The sequence below is a fragment of the Arachis ipaensis genome, chromosome B6 (genome assembly GCF_059453495.1).
Source record: "Arachis ipaensis isolate K30076 ecotype BB chromosome B6, ASM5945349v1, whole genome shotgun sequence".
NCBI classification, from domain to species: Eukaryota; Viridiplantae; Streptophyta; class Magnoliopsida; order Fabales; family Fabaceae; genus Arachis; species Arachis ipaensis.
Window position 1 is genome coordinate 44,893,807 of NC_142441.1, and position 21,907 is coordinate 44,915,713.

Genomic DNA, 21,907 nt, shown 5'->3' on the forward strand with positions numbered 1-21,907 from the left:
GAATATGGTGCACGAAATTGTGATCTCCAGGCTCGAACAAATCCTGGTAATGGCTCCAAAGCTTGGTGCTCTGATCTTAATTCATAATTGTCACAACTTCGATACAACTAACCAGCAAGTGCACTGGGTCGTCCAAGTAATACCTTACGTGAGTAAGGGTCGAATCCCACGGAGATTGTTGGTATGAAGCAAGCTATGGTCACCTTGCAAATCTCAGTCAGGCAGATATAAATTGATAATGGTGTTTTCGAATATTAATTAATAAAATAGGGATAGAGACACTTATGTAATTCATTGATAGGAATTTCAGATAAGTGAATGGAGATGCTTTCGTTCCTCTGAACCTCTGCTTTCCTACTATCTTCATCCAGTCAGTCTTACTCCTTTCCATGGCTGGCTTTATGTGATACATCACCACTGTCAATGGCTACTTTCAGTCATCTCACGGGAAAATGATCCAATGCCCTGTCACGGCACGGCTAATCGTCTGGAGGCATCACCCTTGTCAATGGCTTCATCTTATCCTCTCAGTGAATAATATGCTCACGCACCCTGTCACGGCACGACTATTCATCTGTCGGTTCTCGATCATGCCGGAATAGGATTTACTATCCTTTTGCGTCTGTCACTAACGCCCTGCAATCGCGAGTTCGGAGCTCGTCACAGTCATTCAATCATTGAATCCTACTTGGAATACCACAGACAAGGTTTAGACTTTCCGGATTCTCTTGAATGCCGCCATCATTCTAGCGTACGCCACGAAGATTCTGATTAAGAGATCTAAGAGATATTCATTCTAGCTTATTTCATGTAGAACGGAAGTGTTTGTCAGGCACGTGTTCATAGGGGAGAATGGTGATGAGCGTCACACATAATCATCACCTTCATCACGTTCTTGGGTGAGAATGGATATCTTAGAAGCGAAATAAGATGAATTGAATAGAAAACAGTAGTACTTTGCATTAATCTTTGAGGAACAGCAGAGCTCCACACCTTAATCTATGGAGTGTAGAAACTCTGCTGTTAAAAATACATAAGTGAAGGTCCAGGCATGGCCGAGATGGCCAGCCCCCAAAATGTGATCAAAGGATCATAAGGTAATCCAAAGATCCAAAGATCCAAAGATGCCTAATACAATAGTAAGAGGTCCTATTTATAATAAGCTAGCTACTAGGGTTTACATGAGTAAGTAATTGATGCATAAATCCACTTCCGGGGCCCACTTGGTGTGTGTTTGGGCTGAGCCTGAGTGTTGCACGTGCAGAGGCCATTTGTGGAGTTGAACGCCAGTTTCTGTGCCAGTTTGGGCGTTCAACTCTGGCTTTGGATCCTTTTCTGGCGCTGGACGCCAGATTTGGGTAGAAGGCTGGCGTTGAACGCCAGTTTACGTCGTCAATTCTTGGCCAAAGTATGGACTATTATACATTGCTGGAAAGCCCTGGATGTCTACTTTCCAACGCAATTGGAAGCGTGCCATTTCGAGTTCTGTAGCCCCAGAAAATCCACTTTGAGTGCAGGGAGGTCAGAATCCAACAGCATCAGCAGTCCTTTTTCAACCTCTGAATCTGATTTTTGCTCAAGTCCCTCAATTTCAGCCAGAAAATACCTGAAATCACAGAAAAACACACAAACTCATAGTAAAGTCCAGAAATGTGAATTTAACATAAAAACTAATGAAAACATCCCTAAAAGTAACTAGATCCTACTAAAAACATACTAAAAACAATGTCAAAAAGCGTATAAATTATCCGCTCATCACAACACCAAACTTAAATTGTTGCTTGTCCCCAAGCAACTGAAAATCAAATAGGATAAAAAGAAGAGAATATACTATAAATTCCAAACTATCAATGAAACAGAGCTTCAATCATATGAGCGGGACTTATAGCTTTTTGCCTCTTGAATAGTTTTGGCATCTCACTTTATCCATTGAAGTTTAGAATGATTGGCATCTTTAGGAACTTCAGATTTCGAATAGTGTTATTGACTCTCCTAGTTCAGTATGATGATTCTTGAACACAGCTTCTTTATGAGTCTTGGCCGTGGCCCTAAGCACTTTGTTTTCTAGTATTACCACCGGATACATAAATGCCACAGACACATAATTGGGTGAACCTTTTCAGATTGTGACTCAGCTTTGCTAAAGTCCCCAATTAGAGGTGTCCAGGGTTCTTAAGCACACTCTTTATTTGCTTTGGACCTTGACTTTAACCGCTCAGTCTCAAGTTTTCACTTGACACCTACACGCCACAAGCACATGGTTAGGGACAGCTTGGTTTAGCCGCTTAGACCAGGATTTTATTCCTTTAGGCCCTCCTATCCACTGATGCTCAAAGCCTTGGGATCCTTTTTATTTGCCCTTGCCTTTTGGTTTTAAGGGTTATTGGCTTTTTCTACTTGCTTTTTTTTTTTCGCCCCTTTTTTTTCTGCAAGCTTTGTTCTTTGCTGCTTTTTCTTGCTTCAAGAATCATTTTTATGATTTTTCAGATTATCAAATAACATGTCTCCTAGTCATCATTCTTTCAAGAGCCAACATATTTAACATTCTTAAACAACAACTTCAAAAGACATATGCACTGTTCAAGCATACATTCAGAAAACAAGAAACATTGTCACCACATCAATATAATTAAGCTAAGTTCAAGGATAAATTCGAAACTCATGTACTTCTTGTTCTTTTGAATTAAAGCATTTTTCATTTAAGAGAGGTGATGGATTCATAGGACATTCATAACTTTAAGACATAGTTACTACTACTAATGATCATGTAATGAAGACACAAACATAGATAAGCACATAACATAGAAAATGAAAAACAGAGAAAGCAAGAACAAGGAATGAATCCACCTTAGTGATGGTGGCGTTTCCTTCTTGAGGAACCAATGATGTCCTTGAGCTCTTCTATGTGTCTTCCTTGTCTTTGTTGCTCCTCCCTCATTGCTTTTTGATCTTCTCTTATTTCATGAAGCATGATGGAGTGCTCTTGATGTTCCACCCTTAGTTGTCCCATATTGGAACTCAATTCTCCTAGGGAGGTGTTGATTTGCTCCCAATAGTTTTGTGGAGGAAAGTGCATTTGAGGCATCTCAGAGATCTCATGGAAGTGAGCTTCTTGCGCCTCTTGAGCTCCATGACTGGGCTCTCTTGCTTGCTCCATCTTTTTCTTAGTGATGGGCTTGTCCTCTTTGATGAGGATATCTCCCTCTATGTCAATCCCAGCCGAATTGCATAGGTGGCAAATGAGGTGAGGGAAGGCTTACCTTGCCATGGTGGAGGACTTGTCAGCCACCTTGTAGAGTTCTTGAGGTATAATCTCATGAACTTCCACCTCTTCTCCAATCATGATGCTATGGATCATGATGGCCCGGTCTATAGTAACTTCAGACCGGTTGCTAGTGGGAATGATTGAGCATTGAATAAACTCCAACCATCCTCTAGCTATAGGCTTGAGGTCCAATCTTCTTAGTTGAACCGGCTTGCCTTTGGAGTCAATCTTCCATTGAGCTCCTTCTACACATATGTCCATAAGGACTTGGTCCAACCTTTGATCAAAGTTGACTCTCCTTGTGTAGGGGCGTGCGTTCTCTTCCATGTATGGCAAGTTGAACGCCAACCTCACATTCTCCGGACTAAAATCTAAGTATTTCCCCTGAACCATTGTAACATAGTTCTTTGGATCCGGGTTCTTACTTTGATCATGGTTCTTGGTGATCCATGCATTAGCATAGAACTCTTGAACCATTAGGATGCCGACTTGTTGGATGGGATTTGTTAGAACTTCCCAACCTCTTCTTTGAATTTCATGTCGGATCTCCGGATACTCATTTCCTTTGAGTTTAAAAGGGACCTCAGGGATCACCTTCTTCTTGGCCACAACATCATAGAAGTGGTCTTGATGGGCTTTGGAGATGAACCTTTCCATCTCCCATGACTCGGATGTGGAAGCTTTTATCTTCCCTTTCCCTCTTCTAGAGGATTCTCCGGTCTTAGGTGCCATCAATGGTAATGGAAAAACAAAAAAGCTATGCTTTTACCACACCAAACTTAGAATATTGCTCGCCCTCGAGCAATAAACAAAAGAATAGATGAAGAAGAAGAAGAAATGGAGGAGAGGGAGAGGGTGATGTGGTTCGGCCAAGAAGGGTATAGAGGGGTTGTGTTGTGTGGATTTGATGAAGAATGGAGGTCTTTATATAGGGAAGGGAGGGGGTATTGGTTCGGCCATATGGGTGGGTTTGGGTGGGAAATTGGTTTTGAATTTTAAAGGTAGGTGGAGTTTATGAGGTAGGTTTATGGGGAAGAGTGGATGGATGTGAGTGGTGAAGGGTTTTTGGGGAAGAGTGTTTATGGGGTTGTGTGAAAGAGAGTGGTGAGAAGATGTGAGTGGAGGTTGGTGGGGATCCTGTGGGGTCCACAGATCCTGAGGTGTTCAAGGAATTACATCCCTGCACCCATTAGGCATATAAAAATGCCTTTGTACCCAACTCTGGGCATTCAGCGCCAGGTTGGTGGCCATTTTGGGCGTTCAACGCCCATTTGTGTGCCATTTCTGGCGTTGAACACCAGAACCATGCCTGTTCTGGCGTTCAGCGCCCAGAAGCTGCCCATTTTGGGCGTTCAGCGCCAGAACCATGCTCTGTTCTGGCGCTGAACGCCAGACAGATGCTCCTCCAGGGTGTGATTTTTCTTCTGCTATTTTTTTGATTCCGTTTTCAATTTTTCTATTTATTTTGTGACTCCACATGATCATGAACCTAAGAAAACATGAAAAACAATAAAAATAAGAATTAGATAAACATTGGGTTGCCTCCCAACAAGCGCTTCTTTAATGTCAATAGCTTGACAGTGGGCTCTCATGGAGCCTCACATATGTGCAGAGCTTTGTTGAAACTCTCCAACACCAAACTTAGAGTTTGGATATGGGAGTTCAACACCAAACTTAGAGTTTGGTTGTGGCCTCCTAACACCAAACTTAGAGTTTGACTGTGGGGGCTCTGGTTGACTCTGCTTGGAGAGAAGCTTTTTCTGCTTCCTCTCCATGGTTGCAGAGGGAGATCCTTGACTTTTAAACACAAGGGAGTCCTCATTCCATTGAAGGACTATTTCACCTCTGTCAACATCAATCACAGCTCTTGCTGTGGCCAGGAAAGGTCTTCCTAGGATGATGGATTCATCCTCTTCCTTTCCGGTATCCAGGACTATGAAATCAGTAGGCATGTAAAGGCCCTCAACCTTTACTAATACATCTTCTACTTGTCCATAAGCCTGTTTTCTTGAGCTGTCTGCCATCTCTAGTGAGATTTTAGCAGCTTGCACCCCATAGATTCTCAGTTTCTCTATTACAGAGAGGGGCATGAGGTTTATTCCTGAACCAAGGTCACACAGAGCTTTAAAGATCATAGTGCCTATGGTACATGGTATTATGAACTTTCCAGGATCCTGTCTCTTCTGAGGTAATGTCAGTTGATCCAGATCACTCAGTTCATTGATGAACAAGGGAGGTTCAACTTCCCAAGTATCAATGCCAAATAATTTGGCATTCAGCTTCATGATTGCACCAAGAAACTTGGCAGTTTGCTCTTCAGTAACATCCTCATTCTCTTCAGAAGAGGAATACTCATCAGAGCTCATGAAGGGCATAAGGAGGTTCAATGGAATCTCTATGGTCTCTAGATGAGCCTCAGAGTCCTTTGGTTCCTCAGAGGGAAGCTCCTTATTGATCACTGGACGTCCCAGGAGGTCTTCCTCCTTGGGATTCACGTCCTCTCCTCTCCTCACAGGTTCGGCCATGGCGCTTATGTCAATGGCCTTGCACTCTCCTTTTGGATTCTCTTCTGTATTGCTTGGGAGAGTACTAGGAGGGATTTCAGTGATCCTTTTACTCAGCTGGCCCACTTGTGCTTCCAAATTTCTAATGGAAGATCTTGTTTCATTCATGAAACTTACAGTGGCCTTAGATAGATCAGAGACTAGATTTGCTAAATTAGAAGCATTTTATTCAGAGTTCTCTGTCTGTTGCTGAGTTGATGATGGAAAAGGCTTGCTATTGCTAAACCTGTTTCTTCCACCATTATTAAAGCCTTGTTGGGGCTTTTGATCCTTCCATGAGAAATTTGGATGATTTCTCCATGTTGAGTTATAGGTGTTTCCATAAGGTTCACCTAAGTAATTTACCTCTGCTATTGCAGGGTTCTCAGGATCATAAGCTTCTTCTTCAGAAGATGCCTCTTGAGTACTGTTGGATGCAGCTTGCATTCCATGCAGACTTTGAGAAATCATATTGACTTGCTGAGTCAATATTTTATTCTGAGCCAATATGGCATTCAGAGTATCAACTTCAAGAACTCCCTTCTTCATAGGCGTCCCATTACTCACAGGATTCCTTTCAGAAGTGTACATGAACTGGTTATTAGCAACCATGTCAATGAGTTCTTGAGCTTCTGCAGGCGTTTTCTTTAGGTGAATGGATCCACCTGCAGAAGTGTCCAGTGACATCTTTGATAACTCAGATAAACCATCATAGAATATATCCAGGATGGTCCATTCTGAAAGCATGTCAGAAGGACACTTTTTGGTCAACTGTTTGTATCTTTCCCAAGCTTCATAGAGGGATTCACCTTCTTTCTGCCTGAAGGTTTGAACATCAGCTCTAAGCTTGCTCAGCTTTTGAGGAGGAAAGTACTTGGCTAAGAAAGCCGTGACCAGCTTATCCCAAGAGTTCAGGCTGTCTTTGGGTTGAGAATCCAACCATAATCTAGCTCTGTCTCTTACAGCAAAAGGGAAAAGCATGAGCCTGTAGACTTCAGGATTTACTCCATTAGTCTTAACAGTATCACATATCTGCAAGAATTCAGTTAAGAACTGAAAAGGATCTTCAGATGGAAGTCCATGAAACTTGCAGTTCTGCTGCATCAGAGAAACTAATTGAGGTTTCAGCTCAAAGTTATTTGCTCCAATGGCAGGAATGGAGATGCTTCTTCCATGTAAATTGGAATTAGGTGCAGTGAAGTCACCAAGCATTCTCCTTGCATTGTTGTTGGGTTCGGCTGCAATCTCCTTTACTTGTTCGAAATTTTCAATCAAGTTGTCTCTGGATTGTTGTAATTTAGCTTCTCTTAATTTTCTCTTCAGAGTCCTTTCAGGTTCTGGATCAGCTTCAACAAGAATGCCTTTTTCTCTGTCCCTGCTCATAAGAAAAAGGAGAGAAAAAGAAAAGAAGAGGAATCCTCTATGTCACAGTAAAGAGGATCCTTATTGTTAGTAGAAGAAAAGAAGAAGAAATTCGAACACAGATAGAAGAGGGGGTTCGAATTTGGTGATGATGTGAGGAAGAGATGTTAGTTAATGAATGAATAAATAGAATAGGATGAGAAAGAAGGAGGGAATTTTCGAAAATTATTTTTGAAAAGGAGTTAGTGATTTTTGAAAATTGGTTTTTGAAAATTGTTAGTATTTTTTCGAAAATTAAGATTTAAAATTTAAAATAATAATTAATTAAAAAGAAATTTTGAAAAAGGGAGAAGATATTTTCGAAAATTAGAGAGAGAGAGTTAGTTAGGTAGTTTTGAAAAAGTTAAGAAACAAACAAAAAATTAGTTAGTTAGTTGAAACAAATTTTGAAAAGATAAGAAGTTAGGAAGTTAGAAAAGATATTTTGAAAAGATATTTTTGAAAAAGATAAGAAGATATTTTTGAAAAAATATGATTGAAATTAGTTTTAAAAAAGATTTGATTTTTTAAAATCTCAATTAATGACTTGATTCATAAGAAATCACAAGATATGATTCTAGAACTTAAAGTTTGAATCTTTCTTAACAAGCAAGTAACAAACTTCAAATTTTTGAATCAAAACATTAATTGATTATGTTATTTTCGAAAATTTGATATAAAAATAAGAAAAAGATTTTTGAAAAATATTTTTGGAATTTTCGAAAATAACTAAGAATTTTGAAAAAGATTTGATTTTTGAAAAAGATTTTGAAAAAGATAAGATTTTCAAATTGAAAATTTGATTTGACTCATAAGAAACAACTTGATTTTTTAAAAATTTTTTGAAAAAGTCAACCCAAATTTTCGAATTTGATGAGAGAAAAAGGGAAAGATTTTTTTTGATTTTTGAATTTTTATGATGCAAGAGAGAAAAACACTAAAAAGGTGCAATGCATGAAATTTTTAGATCAAAACATGTGATGCATGCAAGAATGCTATGAATGTCAAGATGAACACCAAGAACACTTTGAATGTCAAGATGAACATCAAGAACATATTTTTGAAAAATTTTTGATGTAAAGAAAACATGTACGACACCAAACTTAGAATTCTTTAATGCTTAGGCACTAAGAATTCAAGAATGCATATGATAAACATGAAAAGACACAAAACAAAAAGTCATCAAGATCAAACAAGAAGACTTACCAAGAACAACTTGAAGATCATGAAGAACACTATGAATGCATGAAATTTTCGAAAAAAAATGCAAGATGCATATGCAATTGACACCAAACTTATAACATGACTCAAGACTCAAACAAGAAACACAAAAATATTTTTTGATTTTTATGATTTTCTAAAATTTTTTTGTATTTTTCGAAAATTAATATGAAAAAGAAAAATAAGGATTCCAAAATTTTTAATATGAATTCCAGGAATCTTGCATTGTTAGTCTAAAGCTTCAGTCCAGGAATTAGACATGGCTCACTAGCCAGCCAAGCTTTCAATGAAAGCTCCGGTCCAAAACACTAGACATGGCCAATAGCCAGCCAAGCTTCAGCATTTAACACCAGAGTATATTGATCTTGATAACAAATTGCTGCTCATCATTTATCAAGTATGTAACTTACCTCTGATGGTTTGGAAGCCTCAGTCCAAAAGAATTTAGACATGGCTTTACAGCCAGCCAGGCTTTACATGCTTCATGAAACACTAGAATTCATTCTTAAAAATTTTGAATAAAAAATTTTTTTTTGAAAACATTTTTATTATTATTATTTTTTTTTTTCGAAAATAGATGAGAAAATTTTGAAAGATTTTTGAAAAATTTTTGAAAAGAAAATAAAAAGAAAATTACCTAATCTGAGCAACAAGATGAACCGTCAGTTGTCCAAACTCAAACAATCCCCGGCAACGGCGCCAAAAACTTGGTGTTGTTGCTGGGATTGGGATCTCAGACGATTCTTGGCGCCAAACAGGAACAATTAAGTCCCCGGCAACGGCGCCAAAAACTTGGTGCACGAAATTGTGATCTCCAGGCTCGAACAAATCCTGGTAATGGCTCCAAAGCTTGGTGCTCTGATCTTAATTCATAATTGTCACAACTTCGATACAACTAACCAGCAAGTGCACTGGGTCGTCCAAGTAATACCTTACGTGAGTAAGGGTCGAATCCCACGGAGATTGTTGGTATGAAGCAAGCTATGGTCACCTTGCAAATCTCAGTCAGGCAGATATAAACTGATAATGGTGTTTTCGAATATTAATTAATAAAATAGGGATAGAGACACTTATGTAATTCATTGATAGGAATTTCAGATAAGTGAATGGAGATGCTTTCGTTCCTCTGAACCTCTGCTTTCCTGCTATCTTCATCCAGTCAGTCTTACTCCTTTCCATGGCTGGCTTTATGTGATACATCACCACTGTCAATGGCTACTTTCGATCATCTCACGGGAAAATGATCCAATGCCCTGTCACGGCACGGCTAATCGTCTGGAGGCATCACCCTTGTCAATGGCTTCATCTTATCCTCTCAGTGAATAATATGCTCACGCACCCTGTCACGGCACGGCTATTCATCTGTCGGTTCTCGATCATGCCGGAATAGGATTTACTATCCTTTTGCGTCTGTCACTAACGCACTGCAATCGCGAGTTCGGAGCTCGTCACAGTCATTCAATCATTGAATCCTACTTGGAATACCACAGACAAGGTTTAGACTTTCCGGATTCTCTTGAATGCCGCCATCATTCTAGCGTACGCCACGAAGATTCTGATTAAGAGATCTAAGAGATATTCATTCTAGCTTATTTCATGTAGAATGGAAGTGTTTGTCAGGCACGTGTTCATAGGGGAGAATGGTGATGAGCGTCACACATAATCATCACCTTCATCACGTTCTTGGGTGCGAATGGATATCTTAGAAGCGAAATAAGATGAATTGAATAGAAAACAGTAGTACTTTGCATTAATCTTTGAGGAACAGCAGAGCTCCACACCTTAATCTATGGAGTGTAGAAACTCTACCGTTAAAAATACATAAGTGAAGTTCCAGGCATGGCCGAGATGGCCAGCCCCCAAAACGTGATCAAAGGATCATAAGGTAATCCAAAGATCCAAAGATCCAAAGATGCCTAATACAATAGTAAGAGGTCCTATTTATAATAAGCTAGCTACTAGGGTTTACATGAGTAAGTAATTGATGCATAAATCCACTTCCGGGGCCCACTTGGTGTGTGTTTGGGCTGAGCCTGAGTGTTGCACGTGCAGAGGCCATTTGTGGAGTTGAACGCCAGTTTCTGTGCCAGTTTGGGCGTTCAACTCTGGCTTTGGATCCTTTTCTGGCGCTGGACGCCAGATTTGGGTAGAAGGCTGGCGTTGAACGCCAGTTTATGTCATCAATTCGTGGCCAAAGTATGGACTATTATACATTGCTGGAAAGCCCTGGATGTCTACTTTCCAACACAATTGGAAGAGTGCCATTTCGAGTTCTGTAGCTCCAGAAAATCCACTTTGAGTGCAGGGAGGTCAGAATCCAACAGCATCAGCAGTCCTTTTTCAACCTCTGAATCTGATTTTTGCTCAAGTCCCTCAATTTCAGCCAGAAAATACCTGAAATCACAGAAAAACACACAAACTCATAGTAAAGTCCAGAAATGTGAATTTAACATAAAAACTAATGAAAACATCCCTAAAAGTAACTAGATCCTACTAAAAACATACTAAAAACAATGTCAAAAGCGTATAAATTATCCGCTCATCAGAATACAACTATATGCTAAGATATTTCTATCTACTTGGTTAAAAGTAAACAAGTTCTCCAAGACAAATATAAATCAGATTTCACTAACTCAAATCATACAATAAAAGACAAGTAAACTTGTAAGAAGATAGCTCATGAAAGCAGGGAGCATAGAATCAAGCATTGAACCCTCACTGGTAGTGTATATGCACTCTAATCGCTCAAGTGTCTAGGGTTGATCACTCTACTCTTCTTTAGTCATGCTTTCTAAAACTTTGTTCTTCATCTAACCAATCAACAAATATCTAGTATACCAATGCAAACATCATGAGGTCTTTTCAAGGTTGTAATGGGGTTAAGGTAAGGGTGAGGATATATGTATGGCCAAGTGAGCTATAATATGAATCTTTGACTAACCCAAGTTCTCATCTAACATACACACACACATTCTATATAACTCTAAATTCATGCCTAACTACCTAAAATTCCCACTTTTGCATCACATACTCATGTACCAAAATTTTTTTCTTTAATTTCACCACATGTGCATTGATCTTTTATTAAACTTAGCACTGGGGTAATTTTGTCCCCTTATTATATATATATATATATATATATATATATATATTTCTCTTTTTCTTTTTCTTTTTCTCTCTCTTTTTTTTGATTAAAAATATAAAAGTAGACATAACATATCAATGCACATGGATTTTCCCATTTTTTCTGGTCTCATATGAGTATGCACCCAGATTCCCAATATTTAAATAAAGTAGAAACATAACACATTTTCTATTAACCCATATTCCCACAGTTTCCCCACACTTAGTTGACACACAATCTCTATCTTAAGTTAACCAAAGATTCAATGGGATAATTAATTATTTTTCTGCTTAAGGCTAATGATGTGGTACAATACAGAACAAATGGGGATTAAAAGGCTCAAAGTGGCTAACAAAGGTGATTGAAAGGGTAGGCTATTTGGGATAAGTGAGCTAATAACAATTGATGGCCTTAGTCATATGCAAGCATTTAAATACACTAAACAATGGACATATAGAATGGAACAAAGCAAAGATTGCAATCATAGGGAAGAGAACACACAAGAATAAAAATTTATGGCTAAATAATGTAACCATGTAATTAAACTCAAATTCTCACAGGTTGTGTATTCATAGTTATAATTCATGTTCCAATTTATAGTCTTCAAACAATTTTAACACAAATTTTTCAATTTAAATTAGTGGAATGCTATAAAAAGGATCTTGAAAAAGAAAATATTACTTCAACCAAGTAGTAGCTAAATGCACACAATCAAACAAACATGCAATTAAACATGCAAATGCAACAATGAACTAACAAATAAAGTAAAATATTGGTGTTGAGAAGAAAATAACTAACTCATGGAGATCGGTATCGACCTCCCCACACTTAAAGATTGCACTGTCCTCGGTGCATGCAAAGAAGTGCAAGTGGACGGGCTGCTCCAACTGACGGTGTTGTTGTTTCATCATCTAGGATGAACCTCTTCACCCGCTCTGTTGGTGGCTGATACTTGTAGATGGAGGTGCCTTAGCCGGAGGTCTCTTGGTTCCTCTCCTTGCTGGGTCTTGTCAGTGGTTTTCTCTTTTCCTTTCTTGGTACCCATGTCTAAAGAAGAAAGAAAAGGAAGAATATTAAACATAGATAACTAAAGAACCGGAAGGACGAAATTCTAAAAGAAAAAGTAATAACTTAAATACATGGTAGCTACAACATGTATGTAAGATATCAATTAAGAGTAAAAAGGCAATTCATAATAATGAAATGCAGGAGTGTTTATGGCATGCAAAAACAGGCATGAGAAGCATAGCTCAAGCATCAAGTAATAAATGTGCCACATTAGAGAGCACTTGTAATGACGACAATTGTGAATGATAATCCCAAATACATGTGGAACACAAGTGTTGTGAAAAAGAGGCATGCAAGTGAAAGAGCAAAATAAATAGGATTCAAAATGCCATAAGAGCTTTTTCACAAACACGTGGTGTGCAAGTTAAAAATAGGAATGAAAATAATATAATTCAAATACAAGAATATGGCCGATTAGCTACCACAAAAAGAGTCGTAAAATCGTCGCTAATCCGACGCAAAATATAATTTGTGACGGATTAGCTACCGCCTAGCTACTAATGCTTTCCTCGCTGATTACAAGTCGCAAATCAGTGAGGCAAACACAACAGTCGCTAATTCATCGGAAAGTTTTTTTGCTACCGAATAGATAGTCGCAAATCCATCACTAAAGTAAAAGCTAATTCCATAGAAGAAATAGACTAAATGGTAGTCGCTAATTAGCGACAAACTCTACTGCAGCAGACTCATTGCTAAATGCAAGCTAACTTCGTAGACAAAATGGAATGATTAGTTGACGCTAATTCGAGAGGAATTTTTCCGAACCTAACTCGTCGCAAGTTGTCCGCTAATATGATCGCAAATCTGTCACATTTTGTAGCAAATTTATAGCTAATCTTTAAAAATTCTTAATCAAATTTGTAAGAATTTTGTCGCTAAATCAAAGCTATTCGAAATGAGAAAGTAAAGTTATGAAATAGTCGCTAATTTGCTAGGAAATAATCTGTAGTCAATTAGTTGTAATACTATCGCAAAATGTCATCGCAAATTCCTTTTAAACTAGTAACAAATTGATAAGTATCTCGCACTACCAAAAAAACTGGGTTTTGCTATGCTTTTAAAGCATTCCAAATATGCAAAAAGTATAGCAATATCTTTTCACCACGCTTTTTTAGAAACGTGCCAATTGAGTTAGTGTTAGCTACACTTCGAAAGCGTGCCAATAGGAGACATAGCCACGCTTTTGAAGGGAGAAAATAAGAAAGTATAAAAAGAATTGATTTTTTTATTGATTTACATAAATTCTTTACATGCTATAATTATAATTAAAAAAATTACAATTCTATAATAAAACTAATAATTTAATTTACATACTGCAAATGTAATGCCAATAAGCCATAACAACCTCTTTGTTTCCAGCTGAAATATGGAGAAAAATACTTGACCCATTTTTGGAGAATTTACCGAAAAACCATCAATTGAGTGTTGATTACCTCATCAGTTCTGCAGATTACGGAAAAGTAACATGAATCAATAGAAAAATGGAAAATTTTGTGTCCATACATGAGGTCATAGAACTATAAGCCAAACTAACCCATGATGAAAAATTCCATAAATGGATTTATAGAAGATGATCACCAAAGAAGTAGCAAGAAATTCAACAAAAAATAAAAGAAAAGAATTTTTATAATTATAAAGAATCCAACAGCAGTCAAAATCAAAGGCACTGCACTACACTACACAACATCATGTGATTCTTGTTTGCACGCAAAAAAAATTAATCAAGATAAACAACAGAATCAAATAGAAGAAAGCAAGATGAGAAATTAAAGTAGAAACTTTACCAAGAAACACAAACAGGATTCATTTTCAGCTCCTCTCAACAGAAGAGAACAGGGTGAGTCGAAAATAGCATGAGCCAGCAAATAGCTGAATAATTGATAAGAGACGTTGAAAAAAGAGAGTACAATAATTGACTATTTAACACTGACCAAAAATCAAACAATTGATTCCCATTAAAAGAGATTGCATCAGAAAACAGGTTCAATAACATCACTCTACAGTAGTAATTTGTGCAAGTTCAACCAACTAAATCAATAGAGGATGTTAACCTTCTTTCCACGCCCTTGCCAACAACCTCATAAACCAAATAATCTTTTCTCAAAAGAATCAGCAAAATTATCGTCTTTAAACAAGTCTTAAATATTCGTTTTAATTACAACCTTATACTTTTATAAAAATTCGAACATAACCTCCTCTAAAAATATAACTTAGCCACCCATACGGGTTTCCTCTTTCTCAACATTTCACCAACCTTTTATCAGCAAGTACCACAACAATATATTCTCAAAATACTTGATAATAGTGTAAAATCAATTTTTAAACCCTATACCCAGGGTAGTTACCAAAACAACATTGGCAGCCTAATTTCAATTTTGTTTTTAAAATATCAAATGAATTCGGAATTACACAAACTTTATATCCATACGACCGTCTCGGATTAAGCTTTCTATTAAATGAAAAATCATAATTTTTGCTTGCTCTAACTTTGGGAATAGAAGCAAAACCGTGACTGCTCTGCAGTGTCTTAAAATCAGAAAACAGCAGCATGTGATATTCAAAATTCAATATAAAATCCAAGTTAAATCCAACTACCTTAAAAATTAATGTGGTTCGACTTCACTCATCCAGGTTTCTTTTCCAATTGGTTCCAGATCAATATCCTTTTTAATGGAAGAGTTATATAACTTAGAAGTTGAGTAATTTTCTGCAGAATTCTGTTTTAAAAGTTAATGAACATATCCTCTTCCAAATCCCATAACTTACTCATTAAAACATTGACAGCCCTGAAATTTAAATCATATATGCTAAACATACTTAAATTTCACCTCCAATTGGTTCCATCTCAATATCTATCTAGAATCCAAAGTTATAAACTCTCAAATTTACTGATTTAAGGAAACAGAATCTGGCTTTTACTGCATAATGCATCATCTTTCAAAAATTCATATCTTTAAAACTACAAGTCCAACCATTCTGAAATTTTACGGAATTAAAATAATAGGACTAAAGTTTCATTTAAAATTAGTTCCATTTCAAAATTTAATTCGAAACACTCACAGCAGAGCCAACAAGTTACTGCTGTTCTAAAAATTCTGCAGTAAAAATCAGATTCCACAACCATAACTCAAAAATTCACCATAAATCATATACTTAACAAAAATGTCTTAAATTCCCCAGTCCAGCTCCTTATATACTCAAGCTTAATCCAGACTTAGTCTCACGCAATTTCGATCATCACGGAATTAGTTATAGCTTTTCAAAGTTACCGATTTCATTTAAAGATAATGCAGGAAATCAGATTTTTCAGTTTAATTTTGAAAATCACAACTAATTCTCCAGTTGATTCAAACTTCTCAAAATTAAATTCCAACAATGAATTTCATCCTAGTTTACTTAGCTTTTACTCTCTTATCATTTCGATTACTGTTGAATATCCGATTTACTTCCAAAGTTTCCATTTAATTTCAAAACTCAGATTCTCAACAATCAATTCAACATTTCAAGATTCATTCCTCCAAATATTCTCTAAACCCAACTCCAATCAATCACAAACTAAGTCCATTACAATAATCATATAACCAGTTTAATAACAAAAATTTCAATTTAATCCATCAAAATACAGAATTCACAACAATCCCTCATCAAACAATTCATAAACCACACATGATCAATTTCACAAAATCAACGAATTCAATCAAAGTTCCAACCAAAATCTCAATCATTCCAATCACAATCTCAGCCACAATTCAACATTCATATAATCAATCAATCACTCACAACTATTATACCTATTTGCAATTATCCAATAAACTTTGTCGGCATTCTTAAATTAAAACCGTTTAAATTAAACCCCCTACCTCGATTAGCCGAAATTCGATAATTAAGCGCAGCAAACCCCTCTTTTGTTTTAGTTTGTAGCAGCAACAGACTTGAACCAAACTAGCAGCAGCAGCAGCAACTCTAACAGTTCTTTATTATCATCAACACTATCTCCTATGATAGTTCCATAAGCAAACAGAGAAGGCAGAGCAGGAGTGTTAAACAGAGACATGGGTTTTCCTTACCAGAACAGAAAAAGACTAAGGAACAAAATGGAAGTAGCGCAAATTCAAGAATGGAAATAGTAGAGTTACCGGTAAATTTGTCTTGGTTTCGGCAACAACGGCGACAGCTAAAGAACACAACTCCTCTCCCTTCTCACATTCTGTTCGACGGTGTTCTCACTCCCTTCGACGGAGGCAGAAGCGGCAAGCAAGAATAACAATAATCAAAATAGGTCGTGAATGGTACAGAATTCAGAGACAATGACAAAGAAGGCTGTGGTGACCGAGCAATACCAGGGCAGTAGCTGAAATAGTTTGCAGCAGCAATGCCGACGATGCTTCTCTGACGACAGACTCTCAACAGTGGCTCTATCAACGAAAACAGGGCGCAACAGCAACGGTGTGACCCCAATCGATGGCAGCGGCGGCGGCGGAGCAGGACGGTGCGAGAACGGACCTCGTCCTTCTCCTTCCAGGTTCGTTCTTCTGACAGCAGCGACGGTTAGGATTCGGCGGCAGTGACTCCCTCAATGGCGACGGCGGCGGTCTAGGCGGAATCGGCGGTGATGACGGGAGCAGCCTTCCTCCCCTTCCTCGACTCTCGAGCTCTCCGTCTCCCTCTCTCAATCTCTCTTCTCCTTCCTCACGTCCGACTCTCTCTCAGTCACTCCTCCACCTTCACCTGAGGGCGACGGCGACGGCGACGACGGTCTTCCCGGCGCCTTCCCTTCCATCCCGTCCCTCTCTTCTCCTTCCTCTTCTTCCCATTTCCCCCTCTCTGTTTCCCTGTTTCTTTTCTTCCCCTTCTGCGTATGTTTTGCTTGTTTTGATTTAGGGATTAATGGAATTAGGGTTTTATTTGAAAACTTTAAGGTTAGGGTAAAATATGTACCAGTAATATAATAATTTTATAAGATATTTGAGATAAAATAACAATTTAAAAATTAAATATAATATTATAAAAATTATTTTTAAAATACGTAAGATTTTATTTATTAATATATCAATGAACTCAAATGATTATCTTTAATTTAAATCATAAAGTAAATATACTAATCAAATTTTATAAAATACAGTTTAAACCCGAGAATATCAATTATTCAAATTATATGCTATAATTTTTCATAATCTTTTTATTATCAAAATTTTAATTTCAATTTGTATAAAATAATTAATTATAATAAAAATTGTACATACACATTAATTAACTTAAACTCAAAGTATTTATAAAAATTAATTTAATCATTCCTAATAAATTAATCTCTAAGAACTCGATTTAATAAAATTAATCGTAATTTAATAATAATACAAATTTCTTAAATTAAATTATATAATATTTTTATTGTTGAGTTTTAATTTCAAATAACCAATTATAAAAATTTACACAAGAATATTAATTATCTTAACTCCAAATATTAATAAAACTAATTTGATTACTGTAACGGCCTGACCCAAACAAATCGCGGGCCGACCCGACCCATAGACCACCCGACTCGAACGGTCACGTACGAGCCACTCAACCACCGACCCGGACACGCGTCATTGGCAGCTCATCACTACAGCTGTAAGAGGAAACTTCGAGGAAGGTGGATCTGTTCTTACGGGATCCACTTCTGACACAGTATATATGGGAAGGGTCCTACCCCTCCCCCAAGGTACGACACACATCACTTTATACCTTTTTTGCTTGCACACCTAACTGACTAGAGCATCGGAGTGTCTTTGCAGGTGATACCCCCTTCTCCACACGAAGAGCTCGGAACGTCAGCTACTCCACCTCCAACCCAGTAACCCAGAACCAGGCGATTCTTCGTCTCACCAACTGAAGCTTCACTCTGACCTGTCCGGTACCCGAGCAACCGAACAATTACTCTTAATAGATTAGTTATAATATCATCTAATTATAATATCAATAGATTTTAACACTAATATCAAAACAAATAACCTTAATCACAATACTAGCATTAAAATAGATCAAGTAAATTAATAAATTTTTAGTGAAATTTATATTTATATTAATAATGGTATATAATTAAAATATAATTAATTTGAAAAATAGAAAAAACAAAAATTAAATTAAATTAGATATTTTTGTATACTATATAATTAGTATTTGTCAAATATAATAATTAGAAGTGCAATGGTTGAGAGGCAAGTGGAGGTTGCTTTTGCTCCAAGGTTCTTGGTTCGAGTTCGAGACCTAGTGGAGACATTTTTAAAAAAGTTTTCACGCAAATCGGTTTGGTTAGACCGGTTTGCACCGATTCTTACTGGATCATACTGATTTTCTTCCTTAAACGGTTCAAGGAGTAAACCGAACTGGAAACTATGATAGCAAGTGTACATTTGTATATGTGTGTTATGATTATAAATTTGAAATGTTATTTGTAAAGTTTGATTATATGTATAAATCAAGTTTGTTAGCATTATTTATTAAATTTAATTTTATATATATATATATATATATATAAATCTATTCATATGCATAGGTATTGATTACGTCTTGCATCAATATATAACAAGATCTCAAATTCTCAATCTCAAATCTCATATATAGTATATATAATAGGGCTCATTTTAGTTTTTTCATGTAACGATAATAGAATTTTCAAATTTTGATTTAAAGCATTAGAAATAATGCTTATACGCAATTTTTTATTTGAAATAATAAAAAAAAGTTCTTATAGATACGTTTTAAAATTTTGAAATTAAATGCTTTTTTGTTTCTTGAGTTACTTTTTTTTCTTTTGTTTTCAAATTTTCATTTTGATTTTTTTTAAAAAGAATTTAAATTTTAAAAAATATTTTATAAGGTAGATAAGATTTTTTTTTTTAAAAATACGAAAATATTTATGTAAATATCAATGATCTTATATTAAAATAAATAAATTAAAATCATTTGTATTACTTTTTTAATGATTTTTTTCATGAATTTTCCATGGATGTATATAGTGGTTAGTGATTAGTAGCAACATGGGACTAATATTTTTTCTAATAAATTAGTAACAACATGAAATAAGCGAGAAAAGTATATCAGTTGTTAAACGGTCGCTAATTCCTCACTAAATAAGCTTTTGATTAGTGACTCAATTGCGACTAGTTACTTATAAAATTTTCTTGATCAGTTTTGGATTTGTTATAACTCTGCGACAGATTTCCAACGAGATTAGCGAGTAATTTGCTACAAAATAGGTAGGATATAGCTTTTACTTTGTGACAAGATTGCATTTGCCAACTCGCTCGCTAAATTAAACTTGCTACAACTTAGCGACAAATGTATTTCGCCCGCTAATCAGCGACTTGAAATCAGCGAACAAATTGTTTCAGTTGTTAAATGGTCACAAATTTCTCACTACTTAGGTCCTAGGCGCTCAATATCCATATTTCCACTTTAGCGACTAATTAGCGAGGAACAGTTCCTTAGCTAAATGATTTATCTGTTGCGACGAGTTAGCAACGACTATTTTCTGTCGCTACTCTTATTTTGAATTTTACAATATTATGCGACAAATTAGCGAGAAACTAGTTGCTCGCTAAAAAATAAAAACTTTGGTGACAAATTAGCTAGGAAATTATCCATCGCAAAATACATTTCAATTCTTCGTGACGGATTAGCTAGGAACGTTGTTCCTCACTAATTAGCCATTTCGCACAAAGTTTATTTAGCGACGAACTAGTGTGTGAATTGTTTCTCGCTAATTGTATATCAAACACTTGCGATGGAATAGTGACAATAATTTCACTCGTTACTTTACTTTTATTCGATTGAACCCCTAAGTGACTGATTTTAGGGATGTCAATGGGGCGGGGCGGGGGCGGGGGATGCCTCCCCGCTCCCCGTCCCCGCCCTCAGATTTTGTCCCCGTCCCCGCCCCGATCCCCGCCGTGGGGAGATAATTGCCCCCATCCCCATTCCCCGCGTTCCCCGTATTCCCTGCGGGTCCCCATTCCCCATCTCTTTATGTTGAATATTTATATGAAAAATTACAATAAAAATTTTAAAAAATATATAAAAAAAAGACAAAACATTATTACAACACACAAACATACATGTCTTATCCAAGATTACAACTTACAAATCAAGAAATATAAAATAAGAAATCATAATCCATAAAACGAAATTTTAAAATACAACTTCCATTCTTAAAAAAAGCCATAAAATAAAGTCTTCAACTTCCAACAAACAACTCCATGTTCTCTGTTAAAATACAACACAAATATGAATATGTTAACATACATCATAAACAAGAATATCATATATTTAATATGAATTTGACATAATAAAAAAATAATTACCTAAACTCCTAAATCCCCATATCCATCACATAGTCCCAAGGAATTAGAATTTTCGACCCTGATTTATCTATATTATATCAACCAACAATTTACAAGAGTTAAATTTAACATGAAATTGAAATTTAATACGAAATAAAATTTGAGTTATTAGTACTTTTACCTGAAGAGTGTATCCAGTGCTGAGTGCAAATTAACGCCTCAACAAGTTCACAATCCAAATTATTGCGATGTGGATGTATAACTCGACCACCGGTGCTAAAAGCAGACTCTGAGGCAACAGTAGAAATAGGAATGGCTAGAAAATCTCTTGCAATCTTTTGTAAAGTTGGATATTTCACTCCAATATTTTTCCAGTAGCCCAAAATGTCAAATTTTTCCAAATTTGTTTTATCTACTATAACACTCTCTTCCAAATAGAAATCCAACTCCGTTTTCGCGGCGCAGTCTTCAGATGTATCTTCCACAAATTGCAAGTAGATAGAGTTAAATTTTCTCTTTGAAGATCCTTCATCATGTCCAACATCCAAAGTAGAAGCTGAATTATCATCATTTGTTGCTCTTCTTTTAACCCTAGCCTTAAGTTGATATTCACATACTAATTCTTCCATCATTTTCTTCACCTTGCTCAGATGATTCTCAACGGAGCAGCAACGTTGGCGAAGAAAAAGGGGAACGGCGAGGTGCGGTGATGACGTGGTGAGTGGGCCGGCTGAAACGAACAGTGGTGAGGCCGCTTGGGAGGTGTTCGGAGGTGGCTGGCTGGGTGCAAAGAGGACGGAGAGAACGCAGAAGGGGGGGTTCGCGTCTTCGCGAGGAGGGTGAGGGTGACTGGGTAGCTGACTAGCTGGTAGCGGCACTAGTGTATGGAAAGAGGGGCTAGGGTTTCCAAATTTTCGATATATATATGGAAGGTGAAATGAATAAAAAACCAAAGTAAAAAATA

The 21,907-nt window shown here is 36.7% G+C and overlaps 1 non-coding gene across 1 annotated transcript; it reads left to right on the forward strand.

The window, feature by feature from the left end:
- Nucleotides 1–6,549: 6,549 nt before the first annotated feature.
- LOC148555380 (small nucleolar RNA R71) lies at nucleotides 6,550–6,657 on the forward strand. Its single transcript, XR_015887862.1, has one exon. It is a non-coding gene; the product is annotated as a small nucleolar RNA R71 (small nucleolar RNA).
- The last annotated feature ends 15,250 nt before the right edge of the window (nucleotides 6,658–21,907 follow it).